We start from the raw sequence: 10,327 nt of genomic DNA, 5'->3' as shown, positions 1-10,327 counted from the left end.
GAACTTCGGCGGCTAGATATTCCATTACGGCCGCCAAATAAACGGGAGCACCTGCACCCACTCTTTCGGCGTAGTTTCCTTTACGCAGAAGACGATGAATTCTGCCGACGGGAAACTGAAGTCCGGCACGACTGGAACGAGACTTCGCCTTTCCCTTCACTTTACCTCCTTTTCCTCTTCCGGACATGTTGTTATACGATATAAACAGCAAAACACCTACTGCGACTGACACGAAGCGCACTGACAAACGTACGGCTTGAAATAAATGCCGAACGCGGCGAAGGCTAGAAATTTATATGGTCGGTACAGCGCCATCTCGTTAGGGCAATGGTCGAACGACGAACTAAGGCGGAGCGCCTGTTTGTCGCTCGCTCGTTATAAATAGAGGGATTTTAGGTGTGCGGCGTTTTAGATCGAGTATACTCGTCGTAACGTGCACGTCGTGTCTGTCTCGTTTTCTGTTTTTAAACGTTTTTTTAACTCGACGACTAGAAGAGAATGCCACCCAAGACCAGCGGTAAGGCGGCCAAGAAGGCCGGAAAAGCTCAAAAGAACATCTCGAAGAGCGACAAGAAAAAGAAGCGCAGGAGGAAGGAGAGTTACGCCATCTACATTTACAAGGTGTTGAAGCAGGTCCATCCCGATACCGGTATCTCCAGCAAGGCTATGTCTATCATGAACAGTTTCGTGAACGACATCTTCGAACGTATAGCTGCTGAAGCCAGTCGCCTCGCTCATTACAACAAACGTTCGACCATAACCAGCAGGGAGATCCAGACGGCGGTGCGTCTTCTTTTGCCCGGTGAATTGGCGAAGCACGCCGTTTCTGAAGGAACCAAGGCCGTCACCAAATACACCAGTTCAAAATAAATCCTCCTCGAGCAGCTTGGAAGTTGGTTGGAAAAAAAAGAAAAAAAATCGGTTCTTTTCAGAACCACAAATTCAACTCGAACGAATTAAAAATTTTCGTCTTCATACTATATAAGTTCCTGAGAGAAAATATAAATAGTGAAAAATATATTTAAAAAAAGTTTGACATCAGAAATGTTAATAAAAAAAGAAAAGAGTAGAGACAACGGCACGCGGTGTTCCCAAGCGGTCACCCATCCAAGTACTGACCGCGCCCGACGTTGCTTGACTTCGGTGATCGGACGAGAACCGGTAGTTTTCAACGTGGTATGGTCGTTGCCTGGTAAAATTTTCCAAGATGGTACGTTGACGATTTTTTGTGATTGTTCGATCGTTTGGATGTGACATTTTTCGATGGTACACATGTCAGAAAATGTACAAGATTTAAAAGAAGAAAAAAAAAAAATTTTTTTTTGCGAGTCGTTTTTTAGTTTTTTTTTTGCGACAAAATGACGAAAAAAAAAAACTCGTATGAGGCGTTAAATTAAATTGTTCGTTTGACGATCTCAACGAGTCACTTGCGATTAACGTAATTTAAAATTTGAGAACTTACTTACTCACTTGCTTGCTTAGATGGAAATAGCACCCACTTGAAGTAAACGCCGACACGGACCGGAGATGAATAAACTCCGAACGGACGGGGTTAATTCATGAACTGACCGTAGTACGGTCGAAGGTTCGCCGCCGCCGCTACCTGCTTTCTTTCTTAGAACTGATAACAGAGTTGGTTTCTTTGTCTGTTCATTCATCGAAATTCCCACCACTCTGGCCGGGCCGGGCGGGGTGGGTGTGTGTTGTTTCATGATTTGTTCTCTTCTCGATTTATTCTTTTTCCGACGTCGTTCGATTCATAGAGATGTTTTCGTCGAAAGTGTGGTCGCGTTTACATTGCATTAAAATTTAATTTGTTCCAGTGCGACGATGAAACAAGAAAAAAGTTTCAAGTAAGTACGCACGCACGCACACCTACATATTTCATTTTTTAAATCTTTCGACGTTCGTAGTTTCTGCTCGAAATGTCGACTAATAGTAGGGAATGTTTTGTTGATTTGTTTGTTTTTCGTTTTTGAGAAGAACAAATGAAAATTTCGTTGGATTTCTGTCGACCGACGACCGACTGAAAATCCGCCGACATCGACGTAGTTTTATTTAGAGTGTCTGAAAAATGCAAACAATGCAAGATTTCCGTATTTTTGTTGGTTTGTGGTGTTTGGGGAGTTTTTTTTATGATTATAAAATGGTTTCGTCGAGAAAAATTGCTTCTTTCGCAATGAATTGGCAAGAAAAATTAAAAAACTCGTCCGTTCCCGTCGCTGGATGTTCGACGGTGGTCCGTCTGATTTTCCCTTTATTTTCGTAAAATTGACGAGAATTTCGCCGTCAAAACTGTTTTCGGTGATGTTTCGATGATGGGATTTCGTCGTGTGAGGTAATTTTTGAGGAAAAAATGTCGATTTTGCGAAAAAAGTCGTTCGAAAAGTCCGTTCGTCGTACAAATTCGTTTCTCATGGTCGAGTCCGAAATTGACATCGTTTTTTTTCCGACCTGTTCGTCAAGATCGTTTTCAAAAATCAACTCCTACGAAAGGCGAAGGTTTTATCTTCGTTCTTGAAAAAATTCGACCTTCTCGGACGTCATCTTCGACCGTTTGTGAATTTTTTTCCTACACTCTGCAGGTTCGTCGGTCGTCGCTCCGATCCGTGCTGCGTCTCTTTGCGAGGCGATTTTCGAAAAGATCGCACGTACTTTTCGACCGATTCGTTCGTGAAACTTGTAGAGGATGCTTCCAAGTTTGTCTGGTCGAAAGCGGAACTTTCCTGTTATTCGTGGAAAACGCGTAACGTCGGCGTCGAACTTGGATGTCATCTCCTTGTTTCGGAGGGTCTTTGTTCGAGTCGACGTTCGATCGGTCCTTGTTCGCTTTTGGAGGTCGGCTGGTCGTCCGGGAAAACTTGAGGTTATTCAGGAGGCCATCGCCGACCGAATCGCTCATGTTCCCGCACCCGGAGGCGGTGATCTTCGCGTAAAGAGAACGATGCCATCACGCGAAAGCTGTATTCGAGGCCCACTGAATTTTCTAACTCGACGAGAAGGCTCTCGTTTAGTCCGCGGTCCGCGCGTTTTCGAACGCGCCAACACTTTGACTTTGGCGCCCAATTCGTTCTGTAAAGTTCATTCGTTCTTTCACCGAAGAATAAGCCTACCTATAATAAAAAGAAAAAAACGCGCGCGCGATAGACGAAAATATGGCCGACGTAGAAAATCAAGCAGCTTCGACGGTCGCCGGTGCCACTTCCGGCTCCTCACCGGTGAAGAAGGAGAAGAAGCCCAAAAATCCGAGAAGCAAACCTTCTCATCCGCCCACTTCGGAGATGGTCACCAACGCCATCAAAGGCTTGAAGGAACGCGGCGGTTCTTCGTTGCAGGCGATCAAGAAATATGTCGCGGCCAACTACAAAGTCGACGCGGAAAAATTTGCGCCTTTCATCAAGAAGTACCTTAAGGGCGCCGTCGCATCCGGTTCGTTGGTCCAAACCAAAGGAAAAGGAGCTTCCGGTTCGTTCAAGTTGGCTTCTGCCGTCACCGGTGCAGCTAAGGCTCCGTCCGCCACGAAAAAGAGATCTGCCGCTGCGACCGCGTCGTCATCGGCGAAATCCAAGAAGACGGGCGTTGCTAAACGTTCCGTCGCGTCAGCGCCGACGTCCGCCGAAAAAGGATCCGCCTCAAAAGCCGGTAAGAAGGCCGCCCCCGCCGCTTCGGCCAAGTCTAAGAAAACTGCCGCCGAAAAGAAGAGCGTCGCCGTATCGAAGGCTAGAAAGGCTGCGTCCGCTCCCGAAAAGAAAGCCAGCGCCGCCTCCAGATCGCCCGTCAAACCCAAGACGCCATCGAAAGCGAAGAAATCCAACAAGGCCGGTCCAACCAAGAAACCGAAAGCGCCGAAACCGAAAACGGCCAAAGCCGTCACCGTCAAAGCGAAAAAAACCGCTTCACCCAAGAGAAAGAAGTGAAAAGTCGACGACGATGATTTAATTTTTTCAACGACGACGACGTCCTGGTGGTTTCGGGAACGTGCTCCGATCGTATATATCGACGTAGGGGCACCATCGATACAAATAAATGGCCCTTTTCAGGGCCACAATTATTTTCAAGAAACGAACGAAAGATTCGCTTGGACAATGCACATTCTGTTGAGGAGATACATACTTTCATTTGATTTTCTTGTCTATTCATTTGACTGTCGAAACAGTGTTATTACAAAGAATGATAAACTTTATTATATAATAATGTTTCAAATAGTCTCAGTTAAAAGAAAATTTAATGTGAAAGAAAAAAGCAAAAGTTTATCGTTTTATGTAAGTACGAATTTTGTGAATAAATCACATAACCTAACTTTTTTTTTTTTTTTTTTTTTTTTTCAATCTCAAAAAGTTGCATGCGCGAACGATAAATTTTCAATTCGTTGGAAAATAATTGTGGTTCTGAAAAGAACCGATTTTTTTTTTCTTCTTTTAACACCTTCGAAGATGAAGAATTTGTTAATTCTAGATGGTCGGATCGGATGGATGGATGGATGGATGGAGGAAATTTAAGCCCTCTCGCCACGAATGCGTCTCGCCAATTGGATGTCTTTCGGCATGATGGTGACACGTTTGGCGTGGATGGCGCACAAGTTGGTGTCTTCGAAGAGGCCGACGAGATAAGCCTCGCTGGCTTCTTGAAGTGCCATCACGGCCGAACTTTGGAAACGGAGATCGGTCTTGAAATCTTGGGCGATCTCTCGGACGAGACGTTGGAAAGGCAGCTTGCGGATCAAAAGTTCAGTGCTCTTTTGATAACGACGAATCTCACGAAGGGCGACCGTACCGGGCCTGTAACGGTGAGGTTTCTTGACACCTCCGGTGGCGGGAGCGCTTTTTCTGGCCGCCTTCGTGGCCAACTGTTTTCTAGGTGCCTTGCCACCGGTAGATTTACGAGCCGTCTGTTTAGTTCTCGCCATCTCGGATATCGGATGAATCAAATGAAAAGAATTAACGTAGGTAGTGGCTTGCTTGCTTGCTTCGACCGAACGACCGACCGTACGTACGAACGTTCGAAAGTCAACTGAAAATTTTCGTCGCGCCAACGGCCGTTTTATAAACTCGATGAGTCATACGGCGACGCCATTGGTGGATTCGTTTTTAACGCGAGGTGGAGCTGCCGTAACTTATAAATAGTCCCGCGGAATGAAATTTTGACGTTAGTTCCATAACGAACTTGGTCGAAGCTACGTCGTTTTGTACGAAGAATTTCCTAATTTTATCAAGATGACCGGTCGTGGTAAAGGTGGCAAAGGATTGGGAAAAGGTGGCGCCAAACGTCATCGCAAAGTTCTACGCGATAACATCCAAGGTATAACGAAACCGGCGATCAGAAGATTGGCTCGTCGTGGTGGTGTGAAACGTATTTCCGGTCTCATCTACGAAGAAACCAGAGGTGTGTTGAAGGTCTTCCTCGAGAACGTCATCCGTGACGCCGTAACTTACACCGAACACGCAAAACGTAAGACCGTCACCGCCATGGACGTCGTCTACGCCCTGAAACGTCAAGGTCGTACCCTTTACGGTTTCGGCGGTTAATTTTATCATTTTATGACGTGTATCCGCATCCTCAGAGGAATAACAACAAACCCCCCGCAGGCAAGCAAACAAACAAACAAAAAAAAACGGTTCTTTTCAGAACCACAAAATAAATCAAACGAATTAAATATGTTGCTCAATTGTGTGTTTGTCTTCAAATCGAAATGAAAATCGTACGGAGTGAGTGATCATTTTAATTTGTGATCCAGGCGGCGACTTTGACAATTTTGACAGCAGTTTTAGGTTAGAATGACCATCGTTAAAAGAACGTTTTTGCCACGAAGAGTATATTTGAGGTTATGTCCAATATGGGGTAGAGTTACTCTCCTCAGACGTGACTTGAAACAAAATCTCATAGCAAATAAAACGATTGATTGTAGTATTACGGCTCACCGCTGACGACTGCTGCTGCAAGAAATTATCGAGACGGAGAGCACGTATAGGCGACCGGTGTGTGTGTGTATGTTCTTAACAGATTAATGTGCGAAATGTGAAGAAATTTACGACGAATCGGAATGTTTCTTGAATTAGATAATCAATAAATTATTATAGATAGAGTTGTCGAGTTCGTGCTTTAGTCGGGCATTGAATTTTTCTAAAAATTACGATGAAAAGTCGTAAAAATCATCTTTCTTGGTTGAATGTAATCGAAAATCTTCCGTTCAGTCTACGCTCGTATAATGAATTAATTGATCGGTTTAACTTTAAAATATCTAAAAGACTTTTTAACATGATTCTCATAGGTTGTTGTATTTTGGCGAAAAAATCAATTCGTTCGAGTTGAATTTTTGGCCCTGAGAAGGGCCGATGTGAAGATGGTTTTTATAAAAGTTTTTGTTTTTCGTTCGAGATGACGGCGGCGAAGAATTAAATTTAAGGCTTCTTTTCGGTCTTCTTGGGCAACAACACCGCCTGGATGTTGGGCAAGACACCGCCTTGGGCGATGGTAACGCCGGAAAGGAGCTTGTTTAACTCCTCGTCGTTCCTTATAGCCAATTGAAGATGTCTCGGAATGATACGGGTTTTCTTGTTATCTCTGGCGGCGTTTCCTGCCAATTCGAGAACTTCGGCGGCTAGATATTCCATTACGGCCGCCAAATAAACGGGAGCACCTGCACCCACTCTTTCGGCGTAGTTTCCTTTACGCAGAAGACGATGAATTCTGCCGACGGGAAACTGAAGTCCGGCACGACTGGAACGAGACTTCGCCTTTCCCTTCACTTTACCTCCTTTTCCTCTTCCGGACATGTTGTTATACGATATAAACAGCAAAACACCTACTGCGACTGACACGAAGCGCACTGACAAACGTACGGCTTGAAATAAATGCCGAACGCGGCTTCAGCTTCAAATACATTTATTTCTAGGTTTTTGGGTTTTAACATCGAGTTCTTAAGATATACATTCTATTTGGCTGCTATTTGGCTGCTGGTGAGGCTTTTGGCCTTTTCAGCAGACCGAGGAAATTTAAACAATTTTCAAATCTTATATCTAAACAGTAATTTTGGCTTAAGTATGAATACAATGCATTTGTTTCAAATTAGGTTTTAAAGTTAGGGCGTTGGTGGTAAAGTGGCAAGGTTTGTTTCTTTCTTGGTCGTCCTTCCTTCCTTCTGGACTTGGTTTGGAGTTTAGGAGTTCTTCATGGGAATCCTGGGAATCTTCGTGGGATTCCTGGGACTCTTCATGGGAATCCAGGAGTTGGTGGGACGTCCGGAGCTCTTCGTGGGGATCCTGGGAATCTTCATGGGAGTCCTGGAACTCTTCATGGGATCCTGGGAGCCTTCGCGAAAGTCCGTTTCTTCCTTGGATTGTCCTGGGCTGAAAGAGAAACCTGAAAGAGAAAGGGGAAAAGGAAAGGGATCTCGTCCATGTAGGAATGGACCTCTTCATCGCATCGAAATTGGTGTTTCTTCGACCAGCTCCTGGAGGAGCGGAGGCAGGTCTGGGTAGTTGGCTAAAAGAAGGGCTGTGGGCAAGTGTTTTAGTTTGTGCTTGGGTTTTTTGCGGATAACGTTAATTAAGCGGTTTTTAGTGGGAAGTTTGTGTGTAGTATGAAGAGTTTGAATAGCTAGGTGGTTAGTGCTGGCGAGCGTGCGTGTTAGGTAGCGTTTGCGGTTAATTATAAAGCGTTGATTGATGGGAGTAGAGTTAGTGTGTTCATGCAGAGAGTTTGAAGGAAATCTGAGATCAAGGCGATAGAGAAGTCTAAGCGTATGTCTTTCGAAAGAAGAAATTTTGAAAAGCAAGCGGTTAGTAAGAGAGGCGTAAAGTAGAGATCTGTACTCGAAGATAGGGCGAATAAATGTGTTGTAAGTGTAGTGTAGGGTTTCTGGGCTGCAACCTCGAAGTCGGCCGCGAATGAGATACAAAAGATTTGATCTATTCCGTGCTTTTTTCATTGTTGTTGCCAGGTCCTGGTGTAGTGTGCATGTTTGAGCGAAGGTGATTCCTAGATAAGTGACAGAGTTAGTTTTAGAAATAGATTGATTGTTTATAGTTAGCCGTATGTAGCGTTGAAAGTTGAGGCGATGCTTGTGTGCAAGGGGAAATGAGAAACAGATGGTTTGGCATTTGGAGGGATTTGGCTTCACTCTCCAGGCGTTTGTCCATTTTTCAATGCGATGAAGTTCTTTCTGAAGTGTTTCCGCGGCTTTCACGGCGTTCTGATGACTGGACCAGATTGCCGTGTCGTCCGCGAACATCCTCGTCTTGGTCCGGAAGTGGTCTGAAACGGGAAAATCTCTGCAGTATACAATGTATAACAACGGTGACAGGACGGAGCCTTGTGGGACTCCGGCCTTGAGGTTGAAAGAGTTTGAAAAAGAGTTGTTAAGTTTGATCCTGCAGGATCGGTTAGTTAGGAAGGAGGCGATGAGCCGCGTGAATTTAAGATTGACTCTAAGGTTAAGAAATTTTTGAATGAGGCCGTCGTGCCAGACTTTGTCGAATGCACGTTCGATGTCCAGGAAGACACCGATGGTACATTCTCCAAGGTTGGCGTGTCGAGTGATGTCGGTTTGAAGTTCTACTAACGGATTTTGCGTACTGCGGTGTGATCTGAAGCCGAATTGCTCTGGCGGAAGCAAATTTTGCGTCTCTAATACAAATTTTAATCGGTTTGTTAAGATTCGTTCAAAAATTTTGCCAGTGATGTTAAGAAGTGAAATTGGTCTGTATGACTTAGGGTCGTTGACGTTTTTACCGGGTTTAGGAATCATGATAGTATTCGCGGCTTTCCACGCGGTTGGAAAATACAAGTTATTTAAACAGTTGTTGAAAATGTTAGTTAAAGCTAAGAATCCGGATTCTGAAAGGTTCTTTAAAACTATCGGTTTGATTTGATCGGGTCCTGGAGCTTTAGTGTTTTTCAAATTTAGAATTAAAGTTTTTACTTCGAAAACAGTGACCGGGTCTGTTAAGTGCTCATCGTTTAGGGGATAGGGAAGTGGTTCAACTAGTGGAATATCGCGTAAGGTCTGCGCATTATTTGATATTAAATTGAAAAAGTGGTTGTCAAAGTTGGGGTCATTTGGAACTTGGTGAATTTCCTCGAGAAGGTTCGCGAAGCAATTTGCTTTGTCTTGGGGAGAGTGGTAGACGTTTGCTCCGTCAATTAGATTATGGTTCGGTCGAGAACGTTGGCCAGAAATTGTCTTGAATTTTGTCCAATACTCTTTTCCGTTCCGATAATCCAAAGACTCGCAAGTTTTGAGCCAAGTTTCCTCTTTGTAGCAATTAATGTCGCGTCTGATTTTGGCGTTGAATTTATTGATAAGCGTTTTCAAAAAGGGGTCGCGGCTGCGGACGTAATCGCGGTAGATTTTACGTTTTTCTTTAATGAGTCTGAGGATACGGTCTGGCAGTGGGGATTTGTCTTTTGGAATAGTTTTGGGCTTAATGACTTTAAGTTTACAGTACTCGATAGCTGAAGTTAATGAATCTATTTGTCGGTCTATTTCTACCTGGGAATTTACTGGGATAATGACTGGTAGGGCCTGGTCTAATTCTTCGCGGAAAAGGTTCCAATTGGCGTTTTTGTAATTGAAGATTTGAATAAGTGGTGGTTGTGGCTGATGGCCGTTGATGAAGATTTTTGCAATTAAGGGAAAGTGATCTGACGTTACCGTGGTGCCTATTGCTGTTTCATTGTCGAACGCGTGGATTAAGGATTCCGAAATAATGATATGGTCAATAATTGAGGCGCCTCTATGAGAGATAAAAGTGGGAAGTCGGTTTTCTAATCTGTAAATTGGGAGTTCGCTAATGAGAGTGGATAGGATTCTGCCGTTTGGGTTAGTTGCAGTGTCTCCGAAGTCTTCGTGTCTAGAATTAAAGTCGCCGAAAATGACTGAATGAGGGAGATTGGACGCGTATTCGAATAGTTCCGTTGGAAGTTTTTGCCTGACGGGCTGATAGAGGGAGAAGAAAGTAATGATTTTATTGGTAATTACTACGTCGGCTGCGGCAAGTTCGAGAGAAGTTAGGTTGAGAGGCAAATTATGTTGAGTTGAATGAAAGTCGGTAGAAACTAAAAGCGCGGTTCCGTGAGCGATGTTTGAGGGCGTGTTGTGATAGCAAGAAAAATTTTTGACTTTAATCGCGAGATTTGAGCGCGTTTCGGTAATTGATAAAATTTTGATCGCGTCGGTTTCGATGAAGTTACGGAGAGCATGCAATTTACGTTTGATTCCTGCAATGTTGACCGTGGCGATATTCACACTAGGGGACAGGAGGCCCCCGCCGGGAGCGGCGGGGGCGGCCACCGTGGTAGCCATGAGGAAAGAGAGTTGGACGAGTTA

The 10,327-nt window shown here is 44.3% G+C and overlaps 1 non-coding gene across 1 annotated transcript; it reads right to left on the bottom strand.

Moving 5' to 3' along the window:
* Positions 1-1,070: 1,070 nt before the first annotated feature.
* Positions 1,071-1,190, bottom strand: LOC148166767 (5S ribosomal RNA). The gene has a single exon (XR_015770943.1). It is a non-coding gene; the product is annotated as a 5S ribosomal RNA (ribosomal RNA).
* Positions 1,191-10,327: the final 9,137 nt, after the last annotated feature.

Source organism: Gnatocerus cornutus, unplaced genomic scaffold (genome assembly GCF_029298725.1).
Source record: "Gnatocerus cornutus isolate USDA-ARS CGAHR unplaced genomic scaffold, icGnaCorn1.1 Chromosome156, whole genome shotgun sequence".
Classification (NCBI taxonomy): domain Eukaryota; kingdom Metazoa; phylum Arthropoda; class Insecta; order Coleoptera; family Tenebrionidae; genus Gnatocerus; species Gnatocerus cornutus.
Note: the sequence above shows the minus strand (reverse complement) of the source record. Positions and strands in the feature narration are given on the sequence as shown.